A 19,878-nucleotide genomic window follows, 5' to 3' on the forward strand; every position below is an offset into this window, starting at 1 on the left:
GCAACTAATGAAGCATCACTTTACATCGGAATCTGGGGATGTACTGTATGGTGATTAACATAATATAATAAAATAAAATTTAAAAAAAAAAAAGAAATATTCCAGGAATCTACAAAGGGAAACAAAAAACTAGAGAGGAAGCAGAGCTCTATTGACCAACTTTGTCACTGTTCCATTAGGGATCAGCTCTAATGAGGGAAGTGACAGGAAAATAGATCACAATAATTAGAGACACATGCTTGATTTATAAAATTAATAAATAAATTCAAGCAATTTTTTCAAGTGAAATGGTATTTAAAAAGAGGAAGAAAGATAGACTACCCTACCTTAGCAAATTTGAAAGGTACAAAGAAAGGGAGGTATTACTTATTGTAACGTATGCTGAAATGATAGGAAATTAGAACAGTTATTTCTGAGGTGATTCTCAGAATAGATTTATTAATGAAGATCATCCAAATGCTGGGAGAGAGGGTGATGATTATATATTTCAAGGGAAAAAATTATCCTTAAATATACCTAAGAATATTTCTTAAAATGATTTCTCTATAAGCATGTGATGTAGCTTTCCAGAAGACAATTCAACAGACCAGGGGAACATATAAAAACTTTTTAATGGTAAGTCTTCGGTGATCACTGAAGAACTATCTCGTTATCACCAGTGCAGAGTAAACAGTAGCTAAAAAATTTCCAGCCAGGAATATTTGAAGATATGATGCCAAATTGAAAGCATGAGAAGATTAAATCAACTTTAAAGCCCCTTTCAATATTGTCGATCTGTTTCTATAAAATTATTCTGTCATTTTTTCTTTACTGAAAGCAAGGTAGTACTTAATAGTGCCCATATCCCAGATTAAAGTGGGGAGAAATTGAAACATTAGGTGGATAATTTGTATCTACCCAATACTTAACCTGGAAATAAGGTAGATACGGCTGTACAGGAAAGCATCACAATTTGCTACTTTACTTCTCCGTGGCTAGTCTAAAAATGGGTTTAGAAAAAAACATTTAGGAAAAAAAAGCGGCAGAATGTTTTTGTCTGTTTTCAAGTACTATGGTTTTATTAAAGGCCAATATATGGTAATGAAAGACTTAAAAACTCATTGGCTTAAGAAATAGAGTTAATTTCTTGCTCATTTAACAGCATAGGGTATGTGTTGCAAATTAGTAGATATTTCTACTAAGTCAATGGAGGGCCCCGAGGGAAGCTCTGACATCTTTAATATCTAGCTTGTTTAACAGGTGGTTGTCCCAGAAGAGACACGTATCACTTCAATTTTCATTACTTGGGCTAAAGCTTACCAATAAAGCCAGTGCAAACTTCAAGGGGACAAAGAAATGAAGTTCAGCCATGTAGCCAAGAAAAAAATCAGGATGAATTTTTGTGGATAGCTATCTTCTTAGTTATGATCACTGAAAAAAATTTAAGAGGTCATTGGTCAGCAGTCCATTCCAATCTCTTTTGCCCAGAAAGTTAAACCTTTGTGGAACGGGTATGGGGTTATTGAGACTAGTGTTAACCAGCAGAGTGCATGGTTCAGAAAAGAACTTCCTAATTCCTGATGAGAAGCTTTAAAGATTCAGGATATACAAAATAATGTATAAAATGGACATTTACCAATATTTTAGTCAAACAGATTTTTAAAATTTTCTTACTGTGATACAATACATACATTATTTATTCTAAACGTTAGTATTCTAATCACAAGAATACTTAAAATATGTCACTAATACCTACTACTCTGGTCCATTTTAAGAAATAACTGAATTCTGCATGTATAGAGCTTTACACCTAAAGAAAGTCAAGAAAAGTAATGGTTCTATTTCTCACTCTTTTAGACTAAAAGTTTTGAGTTTTTCTTGCCTCTGTGTTTTGTCCTTGCTGTTTTCTTCTCCTAGAGTGATTTCATTTCACATTTCAATGTTTACCACAAATCTATTCTACCTGTCATTCTCGGAAACCACCTCAGCCATCTCACCCTTGAAGCCTTCCCAGATTCTCTCATCTGAATTCGCCATCCACTGTTTACCATTAACATTTTATTTGTTAACACTGGGGATATTCTCATTTCTTAGCCTGAATTAGAGTTGTTTTTAGACTGTTTTTTATTTTCTAAAGTGCAAAATAAGTTTTTAGACTGCTTTTTATTTTCTAAAGTACAAAATAAGTTTTAGAGTTCTCACCAAGATATTTCCTTGAGTTTGTGGAACTTGAGTTGACCTGAGTTGACTTTTGAAGGATAAGAATTATTTAGGTGGAAGATACGGATAAAACAAGAACAGAAAGAACCAAGAGGTGATATTAAAAATAATCTGGTTCTGGGGCACCTGAGTGGCTCAGTCAGTTAAACGTCTGACTCTTGTCTCAGCTGAGGTCTTGATCTCAGGGTCGTGAGTTGAACAAAATCTGGCTTTTTAAAATGGGAAATGAGGGAATAATGCTGATAAATACATTACCAATAAGCATTCATCACTACCATTGAATAAACACTATCTGCTATGAGCAAGGCACTTATAGGAAGTTAGTACATAAAGTCGTGAAAGATGTATGATCTGTTTTAAAGAGGCTTATGTGATATGACTTTTTTTCTTATAGTGGAAGAGAATTTGTACCAAACCATTCACATTCTCTCATCTCTCTCTGGAGATTAAGTCAGCATGTTTGTACATCACCTGATTAGGGTGGTGAATCTCATCTATATGGCCATGAATTTTGTATTATCCCTGAACTCAGAAGCAAACCCTAACCCCTGTCTTATTTCTAACATTCTCTTTCCATTAAAATAAGAACCTTAATTCTTGGCTCTATGCCCAGGTACATATACCCCTGGGGGTGTATAAAGAAGTACCAGAGTAAAATGTTAATCCAAAGGACAAGCATACTTTTCTAAATGTTAGGTAATTTTAAATATTAATTTTTCATTAAAGTCCAGATACAATGCGGAGTAGAAAGTTAAAATAGTATGTATTTTGAAGCAAAATATCAGAGTACATAGAAATTGTATATTTGTACTGGCTGTTTCATCTTTCTTCCTAGGAATCTTAGGTGACAAATCAACTCTCTGCTCCTTTTATGAATTTTTTGTTGGAAGAACTTGAGAATCCCTGTTTTAGTCAACTATCTGATTAGTAGGCCTATGAGTATTCAGTTTAGATTTGCTCCCTCCAGTCGTCTGAAGGCTATGTTAATATGTGGTTCCTTGAGTTGAATAGTGTGGAACAGTGAGAACATACAGGTTAATTAGTAGTGGATTTAGGATCATGGGTTAAGGGTTGTGGACTCCATATATAGATATAATAAACCACTGTACACATCACCCTGGTCAAGTTGGGTCAAGCCTGCTCACAATTCCATTTGTTACCAGTATTGTAAGACATTCTTTTTGGGTGCCTGTAATTGTTCTTTCTCAAATTCTGAAGGTGTCTTCAGTGGCCTCAATCCTCCAGAAAGTCAATGTTGGAAACTTGGCTTAGTTCTCTTATAATATCAAGTTATACCATTCTATCCATTTCAAACCACATTTACAAGGATTTAATATTATGTTTTGACAAGGTTCCTTTATGTTAATATCGTCTAGAAACCACTTCCCATCACTTGGGATGCTGGGATGAATAGAAAAAGTGTATTCTCTTATTCTTTGCCTATTTTCTTCCATTTTTCAGATGAGCTCTACTTTCAAAGTTCTGAATTAAAACAGTGTTTATTTTCTAAGTGCAACCTGTTTAATTTGGACTGTGCTTCTCTGTGCATTGGTGGGCCTTCTCAAGTATGAGAATTTGGTGGGCTCTTCTAGAAACGCTTGCCATAGACAGTAATAAGGAAATCAACACAAAGTACAGAATTTGACACTGTCCACCTGAAAGATAAGCTTTGTGCATAACAGAGGATAGCTAATAACTGGCCTGGTAATCATAGTCGTACTCCAACTGTGTTTTGGGGACACTACAGTATAGTGGTTAAACATGTGATCTTTAGTATTAAACAGGCCCAGGTTTCACTTTATACTATACCACTTAATAAAAGTTTAATTTTGGGAAAATTACTTGAATAAATCAGTGCTGATCTTATAAGGTTTTGTCTTCAAATGAGACTGTATTTTATGACACCTGACTAGTCTTATTACTAATACTATGTTAAAGCTTTGTTTTCGCATATACTTTTTTTCTTTACTTTTTACCAATTTCTTCTTTTCAGGCCTAAATTTTAAAGTGCTTATTCTGAAACTTTTACTTTCAGGTTCTAAAACTCTTATTGTCCTGCTTAGCTGGGAGTCCTCGATACCTACTTTGACCAGCTTAATTGGATACTAGTTTTTATGCCTTCAAGTTTGGTTGCTTTGGATTCTGACATCAGCTTCATCCTATAATTTTACCCACACGCTTTTTTCTTCAAACTGTCCTTCGTTTTTTGTTCTCTCACCTGCATACCAGCCTAGCCACTTTATTCATCATGTGGGATGGCTCATGGTCTTTCCATAGTCATACTGTTCTGTAGCTGTATACTACCTACGGACTGCTCCTGGACTGTGAGATAATTCTGTAGCAATCCAGGGTCTCCTGGCTTCTTTAGGACTTCTCCTCTTTCTTTAGAATAGAACAGTGTACCTCAATCGGAGGGGAAAAAAAATAACATCTGACTTAAATTCATTAGCTCTTTCACCTTCACTGACAGTCTTCAGGACCAAGATTTTCATCTTTCTTGGCACATGCCCAGCTAGTTTTATTCTGCATCTAGATTCAAATCCATAGACCTTTCTTCTCCTCAATGTTGACTGGTTCAATATGGGTGTGATGGATGAAACCCAAGGCAAGAAATCAGGTTGTTTAATGCCTTATTTGCTAGCGGTTTCCTAAGCAGTCTCTGTTCCACAATTTCTTCCAAAGTTTTAGAAAATTCAGGGTAGATCTTGTATTTTATTTTATTTTTTTATGATTTTATTTCTTTATTTGAGAGAGAGAGAACATAAGAGAGAGAACACGAGTTGAGAGTAGGGGCAGAGGAGAAGGAGAAGCAGACCCCCTACTGAGCAGGGAGCCCAACAGGGCTTGATCCCAGGAGCCTAGATCATGACCTGCGCCGAAGGCAGCCGAAGGCAGTCTTAACCTACTGAGCCACCCAGGTGCTCCTGGGGTAGACCTTATATAGATGAGAACAGCACAGAAAATGAGGTGATAGTTTCTACTCATAATGAGAAAACAATTATTTTGTCACCTAGCCCTTGATCATTGTCCAGAATAAATATTTATTAAATATTCAGTGCTTTGACAGCCTGTTCCAGTAGCTAAGGCACTACCAAAGAGTGTCAAAGATTAGATAAATGAAAACTATTTAAGAGGGAATGGCACCCAAGGCCAATGTTAGCTATAGGTTGAAGAATTTCTCTCCATTGTGATGTGATTTCAGAAGGCTAGAAGGCCCTTTCCCCATACTCCTATCTAAAATATACACCCTACTCCACTTGATCATAGATCTATTATTTATATATCAAATTAATTTATTGGAATATATTTCTTCCAATAAAGGCTTTCTTCCTTTCAGATTTCATATAATACTGAAAGGAGTAGCATAATGTTTATACCATTAGCATCTCTTTCTGATCTATGAACGAATTGCTCCTGTGCTCTCCTATCTCATGTCTAGTTGAAAGCAGGTAAAGACAATTATCATATGGTTTCACTCATATGTGGGACATAAGCAATAGTACGGAGGACCATAGGGGAAGGGAGGAAAATCTAAAGGGGGAGAAATCAGAGACAGAGACGAACCATGAAAGACTATGAACCCCAGGAAACAAACTGAGGGTTTCAGAGGTGAGGGGGTGGGGGATGTGGTAATAGGGTGATAGGTATTAAGGAGAGCATGTGTTGTGATGAGCACTGGGTGTTGTATGCAACTAATGAATCATTGAAGTCTACATCAAAAACTAAGGATGTACTATACAGTGGCTAACTAAACATAATTTAAAAAAAAAAGGAAAAAAAAAGTTTCATGGAATTCACCAGCAAAGCCATCAGATCCTGGTTTTTGTTGCTATTGTAAATGGAATTGATCCCTTAATTTCTCTTTCTACAGTTACATTGTTAGTGTATAGAAAAGCAACTGATTTCTGTGCATTGATTTTGTATCCTGCCACATTGCTGAATTGCTGTATGAGTTCTAGTAATTTGCAGGTGGAGTCTTTTGGGTTTTCCACATAAAGTATCATGTCATCTGCGAAGAGGGAGAGTTTGACTTCTTTTTTGCCAATTTGTTTGCATTTTATTTCTTCATGTTGTCCAATTGCTGAAGCTAGGGCTTCTAGCATGTTGAACAATAGTGGTGAGAGTGGGCATCCCTGTTATGTCCCTGACCTTAAGGGAAAACCTACAGCTTTTCCCCATTGATAATGATATTTGCTGTGGGCTTTTCATTGATGGTTTTTATGATATTGAGGAATGTTCCCTTTACCGCTATAACCCTGAAGAGTTTTAATCAGGAATGGATGTTGTATTTTGTCAAATGGTCTACCAAACATTTAAAGAAGAATTTCTCAAATTCTTAGAAAAAAGTAAGAGAAAGGAACGCTCTCAAAGTAATTATATGGGACCAACATTATCACCATACCAAAGCCAAACCAAGTATACTACAAGAAAAGAAAATTACAGGGCAATAACCCTAATGAACATATATGCAAAAACCCTCAACAAAATACTAGGAAACCGAATTTAACAGCTAATTAAAAGCATCATATACCACAATCAAGTGGGTTTTATCCCTCAATGCAAGAATGTTCAAAATATGCAAATCAATAAATATAACTCACCACAGTGACAGAATGAATGGTAAAAAAAAAATCTATGATCTAAATATGTCAGATGAAAAAATTGAACATCCTTTTATGATAAAAAACTTTCAAAAATTAGTTATAAAAGAATATATTTCAACATAATAAAGGCCATATATGATAAGCCCAGAGCTAACGTTATACTTGAAAATGAAAAGCTGAAAGCTTTTTCTCAAAGATGAGGTACAAAACAAGGATGCCCACTCTTGCTACTTCTATTCATTATAGTACTAGATGTCCTAATGAGAGTGATTAGGCAAGAATAAGCAATAAAAGACATCCAAATAAGAAAAGAAGGAGTAAAAAAAAAAAAAAAAAGGACGGAAGGAAGGAAAGAAACTTAAAGAAAATTAAAGAAAAGAAATGGACAACTGTGTCTGTTTGCAGATGACATGTTCTTTTACAGAGAAAACCCTAAAGATTCGACCAAAAAACTGATAGAACTAATAATCCAATTCAGTAAAACTGCAGGATATGAAATCAACATTCAAAAATCATTTGCATTTCTATACACTAACAACAAACTATCTGAAAAAGAGATAAAAACCAGCCTACTTAAAATAGCAACAACAAAACAAAACCTTAAGAATAGTTTGCACACTGAAAACTATAGGATATTAATGGAAGAAACTGAAGAAGACACAAATAAATGGAAAGATCTTCCATACTCATGAATTAGAAGAATTTATATTATTAAAATGTTCATAGTACCCAAAGCAATCAACATATTAAATGTGATACTTTCCAAAATGCTAATGGCATTTTTCACAGAAATAGAAAAACAATACTGAAATGCTTATGAGACCTGAATAGCCAAAAAAATCTTGAGCAAAAAGAACAAAATTGGAGGTATCACAGCACCTGATTCCAACATATGCTACAAAATATGCTACAAAATATAGAGTAATCAAAACAGCATGGCACTGGCATTAAAACAGACATAAAGACCAATGGAACAGAATCAAGGGCCCAGAAATAAATCCATGAATTTATGGTCAATTGGTCTTTGACAGAGGGGTCAAGAACACATAACGGGAAAAAGACCACCTTTTCAATAAATGTTACTGGGAAAACTGGTCTACCTTATGCAAAAGAATGCAATTGGACCCTTATAAAAATCCATATATAAAAATCAACTCAAAATGGATTAAAGGCTTAAATGTAAGACCTGAAACTATAAAATTATTTGAAGGAAATGTAGGAAGTTTCTTGACATTGGTCTCAGCAATGATTTTTTTGCTAACCCCAAAAGTATAGGCAACAAAAGCAAAAACAGACAAATAGAATTGCATGAAACTAAAAAGCTTCTGCACAGAAAAGGAAGGAATCAACAGATTGAAGAGACACCCTGTGCAATGGAAGAACATATCTGCAAACCATACATCTGATAATGAGATAATATCCAAAGTATAAAAGGAACTCAAACAACTCAACAGCAAGAAAACAAATAACCCAACTAAAAAGTGGGCAAAGGACCTGAATAGACATTTTTCCAAAGACATACAAATGACCCACAGGTATATGGAAGGTGTTCAACATCACTAATTATCACAGAAATGCAAATCTTTTAAAACTACAATGAGAAATCACTTCACACCTGTTTTTTGTTTGTTTGTTTTACCTCACAACTATTCGAATGGCTAGTATCAAAAAGATAAAAGGTAAGTTTTGGTAAGGATGTGGAGTAAAAGAAACCCTTGTATATTGTTGGAAGGTATGTAAATTGGTACAGCCATTGTGGAAAACAATATGAAGTTTCCTCAAAAAATTAAAAATAGAACTACCATATGATCCAGCAATCCCACTTCTGGGTATACACCCAAGGAAAATGAAATCAGGATCTTGAAAAGATATCTACACTCTCATATTCATTACAGTGTTATTCTTAACAGCCAACATGTGGAAACAATCCAGGTGTCTGTTGACAGATGAATGGATAAAGATGCTTTATATGTGTATATATAAAATATATGTATATACACACACACATATACTTTTATGCACATACATACATATACAATGGAATATTATTCAGCTATGAGAAAGAAGGAAATTTTTCCTTCTGTGACAACATGGATGAATCTAGAGGACACTATGCTAAGTGAAATATGCCAAACAGAGAAAGACAAATACCACATGGTATCATTATATGCAGAATCTAACTAACTCAATCGTTGACTCATAGAAGGAGAAAATAGAATGGTAGCAACCAAGATCTGGGGGTGTGGGTATGGGGAGATGTTGGTCAAAGGACACAAAGTTGCAGTTATGTAGGATGAATAACCCTAGAGATATAATTTTCCAGATTGATGACTCTATTTAATAATACTGTATCGAACACTGGAAATATATGAGAGTAATTTCAGGTGCACTTATCACCAAAAAGCAGTATTTATAGAAGGTGATGATATGTTAATTAGCTTGATTGTAGTAATCATTTCACTATGTATATGTATAGCAAATCATCATTTTGTACAACTTAAGTATATAATATTTTTATTAAAAATATATAAATAAATGAAAAAAAGTTTTGAAAACCCCTGAGACTGAGGTCATTTGTTGTAATGGGAAGGAACTGCTGCTGTCTGGGTAAAGAAGCATTGCTAAGTTGAACTGGGAGGGACAGAAAGCAAAGAAAAAGAAGCGAGAAGAAGCAAATTCGTTCTGCCTTTTCAGCCCTGATCCTCTTTCTACCTCCACTGTTGGGAAAGCGTAACAGCGAAAAGCATCTCTGTCAAAGCAGAGATGTGGTCACAGATAACAAAGACCATCTCTTATCATAACTGACTTACAGGAATTGATGCCAGAGCTTCCTCCTTTCCCACAGTTCAGTTGACCAAGACCTGATGAAACACATAGCAAGATATAAAAATGATAGGATCCTAATTAAGGCATAGGTTTTTAGATTGTTAACATCAGGTTTCCATACTCTCATTTGTTTTTCAAAATAAAATATTATTCACAGATCTGCTTGAGATTCAAGGTGAACTCAAGAAATAGCCATCCATATGCACAAAAGATTAAAATTTGCATAGTTTATAGTAAGTCCTGCAACACTAAAATTGCATTTATTAATTTTGCCATAGTATAAATGTTCAGGAAAATACCTGGGAGAGAATATGGAAGTCAGGGCTGATTTCAAAGACATTCTGCATAGGTTTGTTTTCACACATAGTGTTATATTTAATTTCTTTGGATTTGTGATATAAGCTGCCTTAGAGAGAAGAGTAGAGATGAAGTGACTTTTTAGGCTTTCATCAAATCCAGTAATTGTTTTCTATACCTTATGGCATATCAGAAATGCTCCCAAGTAATTTTCCCCCTGGTTACCTCTATTCTTGAAAAACCCATTTCACTATTTTGATGGTTGTTTCTGAATCAAGGGGACAGAACAATATTTAAATTGATAGATGGTCAGTAAATTTTGTTAACTGACATGTGAGTGCATGCATGAATGGATAGTGGCTGGATGGAAGGATGAGGTGGATGAAAGAATGAATAATATAAAGTACTTTTCAGGATTCTTTGTGAAGCATATGAGAACTGCTACTATTTTTCACTTATAAATTGAGAGATTATGTGATGGTTAATCTTATGTATCAACTTGATGGGGCACAGATAGGGTGCCCAGATATTTAATTAAACATTACTCTGATCATTTCTGGGAGGGTGTTTTTGCATGAGATTAACATTTAAATCATTAGACTGAGTAAAACAGATTGCCTTCCCCTAAGTGGGTGGGCCTCATCCAATCAGTTGAAGATCTGAATAGAACAAAATGCCAACCCTTTCCCAAGTAAGAGAGAATTCCTTCTGCCTGACTGCTTTAGATCTGGGACATTGGTTTTTTTCCTTCTTTCGGACTTGAACTGAAATACTGGCTCTCCTGTGTGTCAAGGCTGCTGATCTTTGGATGGTAACTATACCATTGGTTGGCTGTTTCTCAGGCTTTCAAACTCAGCCTGGAACTACACCATTAATACTCCTGGGTCTCTATCTTGCCAATTCACTCTGCAGACCATGGGATTTATTAGCCTCCATAATCTTGTGTGATAATTCTTTATTATCTGTCTCTCTCTCTCTGTCTTTCTGCCTCTGTCTGTCTTTCTGTGTGTGTGTGTGTGTGTTTACATGTACACACATTATATTGCATATATCTATCGGTTCTGTTTCTCTGAAGAACTCTAATACAGACAGTGACTCAAATAAATGAAGCGAGGAGACAAATAGAGCATCTCCTGTCTTTTCAACTTGAACTTGCAATTTGTATGCTTCCTTTCTTCTTTGATACCACTATTATAATAATTACCATTAGTACTAGCTGCCATTTATTATTCGCTATCTGCCAACGATGTATTATCCATTTTACGCACTTTATATCATTCATTGTTTTTGAAAAACTTTTGAGGAAAAAAACCAAAGCTGAGTGAATAATAACTTGCCTAAGCTTACATGGCTAATAAAAGGCAAACCTTATATTTGAATCTATCATCTTCTGATTTCAAATTTTGCATTCTTAACCAGTTGTGGTTCCAACATTAACTCACTGGGTGCCCTTGGACAAAATGCTCCTTATTATCCCTTTTTGGTCCCCCTGCTTTTATAAAAACGGGGCCCTGAATTTGATGATCTTTACTGCTCCTTCCAGCCCTGACAGTCTGTGATTATGTGATCATTAAGAAGTAGATAAAAGGAATGCAGTGTTCCACCCACAGCTGGGGTCAAGGCCAGGTAAGCACCATGTCCAGCACAAACTCAGCATCTGGTTAGCACCTCCACAGTGGTATGGGAGAGTTGTAAAGAACTGTTTGGAAACCCTTCCACTGCCTTAAAGAATTTTGCCTACTGTTTCTGTGTGGCTCTTGTCCCCATCAGTTTATTACTGAGCTAGCTACATAGACAAAATGTGAAGATAGGAATTAGTTTTTTTCCTTTGCACTTTCTCTCTCCTCTCTGAATATCCCATGGTTCTCTGATATCCTTTTCATGCTCTGGGTGCTCCTTTTCCCACTCCACCCCCAGTCCAAGGTCGCGGATGCCTGGATTTTACCCCAGGCGCTTCACCTCTCCTGCTTACCGATGGCCTAACCACCAATGCTTCTGAATCTACAGGTTGATCTCCTCTAGTATCCCTCAGGACTCTGAAACCAAATCTGATAGATTGATCAGGTTTTCCAACCTTATGTCATACAGATCGTTAATTATCGTTAAGGTTGTTTTTACCAAGAACCAGATAACTTTAGCCGGGACTAACTAAAACACGATTGCATTAGTTTCTTTATTACAGAACTACTCAGAGTCTTTATGTGTAAATGTATTCAATTAAACTGTGAGAGGAGGTTTGGGCAATAGACCTCACATTTTACTTTACTTTGAAGTCTTCTTTTCTCATAGTATCCTATAGTACTAAAATTCCATAGAATAGGGTACCTGGCTGGCTCAGTTAGTTTAGCGTCTGCCTTTGGCTCAGGTCATGATCTCAGGGTCCTGGGACTGAGTCCCACATTGGGCTTTCTGCTCAACGGGGAGTCTGCTTCTCCCTCTTACTCTCCCCGTGTGCTCTCCCTCTCTCTCAAATAAATAAAATTTTTAAAAAAAGCAGCATGTATAAATTTAAAAAAATAAAAATAAAATTCCATAGAATGTATTTTGGAACCTTTAGGTTACCAGCATGTAAATAGCTCAGTGTATTCAAGAACACATAATTAAATGGACGCTAACTTTCTTTAGATAGTGGGAATAGGTAATGATGACTTTTCATGCAAAAGAGCAGTCTGTGAGGTAAAAATTAGTTTAAGAGCATCAAGAAGTTCTGAGTAACTTAAGTATCACATGATATTATGAAATAATATGTTTCTGCACCAAGGTAAAAGTTTAAAATATTAAAGCACATTATTCCTTTACCAATGCTCAAAAACATAATGTAGTTATTCCTTGGCAAACCAGGTTTATAGAACTTAGTCACACCATAAAAATACCACAGCACCAACCTTTAGCATATGTTGTCTTTTGATATTATAAACAAGATAATAAATGATCTGATTCAAATGTTGCTTGTTATATTCTCTGTTTGTAGGATGTAGCATAAAATAATTATAGATCAAAGAAGATGTGCGTCGTAAATATCAATATATTGCTGAATTGTTCTCCATTAGCGTGACAGACTAACATGGATCAAGTTATAGTCCCACATCTCCATCTTCATTTTAGGAGTGTTTTTTATACCTTCACCATGAATGATAATTTTGAATTTTGTCAATGTAATAGGTATTAAAAAAATCTCATGATAGTTTTCTTATTACTTTTATTAAGAGATTAAACATCTTTTTTTTTTAAAGAAGTTTTTTTTTTAAAGGTTTTATTTATTTATTCGACAGAGATAGAGACAGCAAGCGAGAGAGGGAACACAAGTAGGGGGAGTGGGAGAGGAAGAAGCAGGCTCATAGTGGAGGAGCCTGATGTGGGGCTCGATCCCACAACGCCAGGATCACGCCCTGAGCCGAAGGCAGATGCTTAACCACTGTGCCACCCAGGCGCCCCAAGAGATTAAACATCTTTCATTGATAGCTTATTTGCTATATAAACTATATATATTGTTTCCTTTATTATTGTATTTTGGATTGTTTTGTTTTTGGTGTTTTTATTTGTTAAACTCAAAAATTTACCTGGAATTTATTTTGGTTTTTGATGTGAGGTAATAATTCATTTTTCCAGATAGCTACCAAATTTTCTCAAAAAGAAATAAGAAATTATCCAAATCTTCTTCACTAAAATCCAACATATTTGGAGGCATTACTTCTAGATTTGCTAGTTGCATTGATTAGTAGGTCTATTTTTGCACAAGTATCATACTGTCTTAATTATTTTAGATCTGAATTATATTTTCATATGTTAATTTTCTAAGTTATGTTTGCATATTTTCATATGAACTTCAGGATTGCTTTCCAGTTACAAAAAATGTATTAGTATTTGTTTGAATTATATAAATTTCTAGAATTTAGTTATGACTGACATATTTGGGCTGTTGAGTCTTTTTATCCAAGAACATAGAATGTCAGGTAATGAAATTTTCATAACCTCCTAAACAGCAAATTATGAAAAATATAAGCATCATTTGGATTTTGCATAAATCATGCCTGACCTATAAAATGATTGTGTAAGTGTTTGTACTAACAATTATTATAGTGGAGTTATTTTGTCTATCATTATTTCTTAGATTACTTAGAATTTGTTTTTAACCCAGTTACTGTTTTCTTTATCTTTCTTTTTTTTTAAAGATTTTATTTATTTATTTATTTGTTTGTTTGTTTATTTATTTAGGGAGTGTGAGCAGGGGGAGGGGGAGGGGGAGAGGGAGAGAATACCAAGCAGACACCACACTGAGTGCAGAGCCTCACCTGGGGCTTGATCTCATGAGCCTGAGATTGACCAGAGCTGAAATCAAGAGTCAGATGCTTAACCGACTAAGCCACCCAGGTGCCCTCTGGTCTTGTTTTCATGTTTTTTCTTTTTTTTTTTGTAAGCTCCAAGCCCCGTGTGGAGCCCAACATGCTTCTTAAACTCATGACCCTGAGATCAAAACCTGATCTGAGATCAAGAGTTAGAGGATTAACTGACTGAGACATCCTGGCACCCTTCATGGTTTCTTTTTTACCCTTATATGCCAGCTACTTAACCAATAAATTATTTTCTAGGGGTAGAATATGGGTAGAAACTCACTTATACAGAAGACTTATCTATAATAAAAAACCCAATTCTAAACAATTCATGTATAAAGGTCAAATTAAATCGTTAAAAACAAAACAATCAAGGGATGGTTGATCATCTTAGACACTGGACTCGTAAAATTGTGAATCCCTAAAAAAGAACATGTTTGAGGATTTCTGTTGGCTTGTTTTTGCTTGGATTAATGCTATTTGAGCATGGATGGCACAGAGAGTAGAAACACCTCTAAATAAAATAATGATTTATATAATCTGCTCATCTCAAATTAGAGCTAAACTCTAATATTTGGCAATGGTTCTAAATAGTTTTCTGACATTCTCAAGCATTGATCTGGTCATTAGCTGATAGATAAGCTGGTTAGAAAATAAGTTATCTAAACTCTTTATTCTCCCTTGGAGTCATACTGTATGGAGGGTGACAAAGAAATTTTCTAACTGTTGAGATGTTGAGAAATGAGACTATATAAGCACCAGAGGAAATTATGGGGTTTGTGTATTTAGCTCTTGGCAATACTTATTTCATACACTCAGCATATGTGTTCTCACTTGCCCAGGGGCACAAGATTTAATGTCCTCCTCATAGTAATCCTTGATATTAGCTTTGTAAATGACTGGTATAGCACATCTATTGTTGGAGTTCAAAAATAACCTGGGTTCCTTTTCCCCCTTCCCCTTCTGGGTTCTGAACATGTTGAGAAAAGTAAAGCAGCTAAGAGATTAAATATTGGTTTTACTCTTTTAAAAATGCTAAGAAAGAAACCTCTTGGTGTGGGAGGCAAATGGGCCATTTACTTGAACCTGAAGTCCGGGGTAGGCAGATTTATGGAAGGAGACATAGGCACCCAAAGCCTACAGAAGAGCCTGCCCCTGGAGAAGCAGCCAAAATATTCCCTTTCTGAGGGCAACTCTTCTCAACAGGAAGGGCTGAACTGACTCAAGAATGCCCAGTATACTCACCAATTTTACCACTCAGAAATATCCTCCACCTTCTCAGTGGCAACACATGTAAGTGAACAGAGATATATTTGGGAGGACCCTTATGGAAACTGGAAGGAAAAACAGGCTTCCTTCGTACTTCCACCCTGCTTTTCTAATTAGAAAAATGTCTTGGTTGGTCCCCAGTCTAAGGATATGTAGGGCAAATGGCTTAGCAAGAAGAAACTAGATCTATTTTTACCCTAGAATTTCTGCATTATTTGATGATTTTAACTCCTAGACTGCCATACTCGCTTTGTGTGCCCTTCATTGTTGAAAAGCCATCAGGCAATTCTAGAATTTTCCTACAGTTTGAAATTCAACCAATTGACCTGATCTCATCTTCCTTGTTTCCAAGTAATTAGAGGCGTATTTCAATTACTTATTTAAACACACGCACACACAGACACACACACACACACACACACACACACACCAAGCCAGATTTCTTTTCAAACAACATTTTTCTACTTCCATGTATTGCTGACCTAAACAAAGAAACTGTTTGAGTCATCAGAGTCGGGGATCATAGATTCAAGTATTTTGTCCTTATCACAGCATGAGTTAAGAAATAACACACTTTTGAGTACATTCTGGGACAGATGCATGATTTATCTACAACTATAGGGCAAATGGCAGAAAGAGGGTGCTACAAGGGTAAATAGGCAAAAACTGTCACATTTTTGGAATAACAAACTTTTTTTTGGTTACAAATATTACATTCTTATTTAGTTATGTATACAGGCTTTGGATTATTACTCCTTTCAAAAACATATAACAGGAGGAATAAAAATATGATGTGAAAAAAAATTGATAAAATACTTAATTTGGACTGGATTCCCTAGTAGTCAGGCTCTGACCCAAGCAATGACAGGTGTATAATGAGCATATTACTGTGATGATGGTCTGGGTGTGAGATTTTGACGATAAAAGGAAACCCCATTTAGAATGGAGTTGAGAGGCCAGCAGGGGGAGCTCTCACTCCCTACCACTCCTCATCAAATGCCAACCCAAGAGGAAGAGACAGACCTTGTTAGGTGGATGCTACTTTAATACAGCAGCGGGAGGAAAGAAGGCTTCCTCCTCCCCTGGCAACAGCCTAGCCAATGAGAGACATTCACAACATAGATGATGAAAAGCCACTATACTTCATACTCCTGGTTTACTCCAATAAACTTTTTTTTTTAATAACTGCCTTCCCAATGCCCCCCATTTCCTTTATAAAAGAGCATTTCTCTCATTTGCTCTGTGGACTTGCCTATGGTTTTGGTGCAGCTTGCTCGTCCTGGACTGCAATTCCCTGCTATTCCTGAATAAACCTAGTTTTGCTGGTAAAATAACTGGAAGCTTTATTTTGAAGGTTAACAGGATTTACATACCCATGTCCAAAAGTACACAGCTCACAGTTTTTCATTATCTTATCGATAACCTTTGATGCTGCTTCTTCTGCTTTCTTTCAACCACTGATTGACTAAATGTGACTTTCTAGTTGTTTACATAACATGTCCAATAGATGCATCATTAAACACTATAGACTGAAAAACCAGAAGATACTGAGTCTCTCATCACTTTTGTGTTGATAGGAGTTTTGGGTAACCTAATAGCTAGCATGTGTCTTTAATGAATGACTTGGTGCTTCTTAATCAACATGGTGGCAAAAAAGGGCTGAATATTAAGCGGAATATTGTCATGGCATATGCTCTGTGGGGGGCAGCAAGTCCAACATGGATAATTCTTCTGTTGGTCTGTCAGAGTAGGACCAACCAGGGTGGGTTCTTGGTCATTACACAAACAAGGTTGCTGAGAAGCAAAATTTTTACATATATATAAAAATATACGTGAATATTTATATATATAGGTACATATGGTTTTATATATATGTATTACTATAAATCAATGTATGAGTGACATACAAAATACATGCCATCTTTGCCTTTTTTCTAAGAAACACTAGAAATACGGACAAACCAAAAGCTGCGTCTTTTGCTTCCATAACACATTCCCTCAAGGAGTGTTCCATATTATAAAACTTCATTTGTTTTATTAATTAATTTATAAATTAATTTATAAGTCAAGCACAATTCTCAGCTACATCCTAATGTTATTTTGGAACTTGGATAAATTATTACAAATTTGAAAAATCAAATAATAAGAATAATTAGGAATTCTTGAAAAAGAGAAACAATGTGAAAGAATTTGCGTTGATTGTCTAATTGATTTCCTATGAGACCTTCAAATATAATATACATTTGATATACAACTAAAAGAAATAGTGGTACCAAAAGAGAACAGAACCTAGAAAGGTGATATAACAAAATGTTAACAAGAGTTATGTTTATGAGTCATTTCCTTTTTCCTTTTATTTAGCTATATCATTACAATATTTCTGCAATTAAAATGTTTTATTTAGGACAAATGATAGAAATGAAAAATATATAGACCAATGAAATAAAATGATTTCCATAGCAATGAAAAGTTCTAATAAATTATCATAAGATAAGCAGTTTTGTCAATTAATTCAACAGAATTTTTAAGTGTCTGCTATGTTCTAGACACACAGTAACTCTCTAGCTTCTTATTCTCAAATATAAGATCAATATTTCTCCCGTTGCTACATGCTTGAGTCAGTTTTGAAAACACCTGGCTGAGAATGGTTTACAGTGTTCTGGCAGCGCAGGGGCCCTTCAGTCCCTCAGCTCCAGTTGTATGGCTCCACTTTAAATCAATCAGCAAAGGTAATATTCTCTGCTCAAGTTTCCTTAACACTATTCTGTTCAATATTGTGATGCTGGTAGGTGATTGCCCAAGTGTGAAGTTAAGTTGGAGGACTCATTACCGTGACTAGAAGAAATGAGGTTTAATCTGTCACAAATTCACAGGTAACTTGGTTTTCTTTTGTGCCTCCCAAATCCATCCAGGTTGTCTATTTTATTTGGGACAGCTACAACAAAGTTTTTCTACTTCTCTTATTTGAAAGTTGAAATTTGTATACAGGATTGTACTGTAAGGCTCATATAGTGAAGGGGCTATAGCAAGAGGACTCAGGTGAGTGCAGTAGGAGTCCAAGCTCTGCAGTGTGTATTAGGTAACACTGAGCCATTCAGAGCACCTTGCTGGGTCCAGTTTCCTCATCTATAGCATGAAAGTGTTCAAAGAGAAATCTTTACGATCATTTCCACCACTAATACTAATATTAATAAAGTTCTGCAAATAAAGCCAATTTCTGGTTATTTCTGGTTTGTTCGTTTTTAATTTTTAAAAATCATTAAAAAGGCTTTTTAATCCTAAATATAAAGTGTGATCCTTCAGAGAGAGGAAAAAAAATTCTACCATAATTATGATTTATATGCTGTGGGGCAGGGAGAAAAGTAAAGCAATTTTACGAATCCCAAGTGGGTGACTACTTTTGTTAAAGTGTACCTCACTGTTGTTCCTCCTCCTGCACTTCCTCCTCATCCTCCTCCTCCACTCCGGCCATGTTTCTAAGAACTGGCAAGTGGTGTGAGTCTTTGTCTCTGAAATATCTTGCTTATAATTCATGTGATATACTCACTGAGGGTTTTGCTATTTTGACAGGAGATATTTATGCTACTTACCAAAGTGCATTTGGCAAATGAAAATTTTAGGCAGGTTTTCAACTTCCTAGTGGAAGGATAACATCCTGAGATGGTACTTTGGGAGACAGGGGTGTTTCTACCACGGTCCTTAATTATACCAACAATATAGAAGGGGTCGTGGAAAGCTCAGAACTCCTAATCCTAGCATGTGCCACATCTGACTGTCTGGCTGTAGCAAGATTTATTTACTGGAGGAATCCATTCTCTTTAAAGTCTAGGTCTATAAAATATCTCATTACAGGGCTTCAAAGTAGCAGTTTGTGTGCCAGAAGAAAGGGAAATTGGGCCAAAAAGTCACAATTAATTTAGAAATGTCTCTCTCTTCATGTTGAGAATGTTGTCTAATCATGTTCCTCAGTGGTTACTTTAGCCTTCCTTGGAGAACTTTGGCATTAATTCTAATGAAAAAGATGCCTTTAGCTTCCAGTGGGCCTTTTTCCCTCCTTCAAAATAATTGTAGTGTCCTTTACAATTGAAGCAATGCTGGGAAAGTAGATGGACCCATTCAGATCTCAGGGATATGAACAAGGAAACCAGCTCCTTCCATATGACCACCAGACCAAGTGCTCTCATTTAAACTGTCAAACCAGGTTATTCAGAGCCACCTTGCAGAATTCAGAGACTGTGGCATAAAGATCAAAATATAGCATTTTTATTTCATGGGTTGTCCATAAGCATCACTGTGGAGATATGTAAGGAAGGACTAAATATAAATGCAATGGAATCTGAGTCTCGCCACAT

Source organism: Ailuropoda melanoleuca, chromosome 4, assembly GCF_002007445.2.
Source record: "Ailuropoda melanoleuca isolate Jingjing chromosome 4, ASM200744v2, whole genome shotgun sequence".
Lineage (NCBI taxonomy): Eukaryota > Metazoa > Chordata > Mammalia > Carnivora > Ursidae > Ailuropoda > Ailuropoda melanoleuca.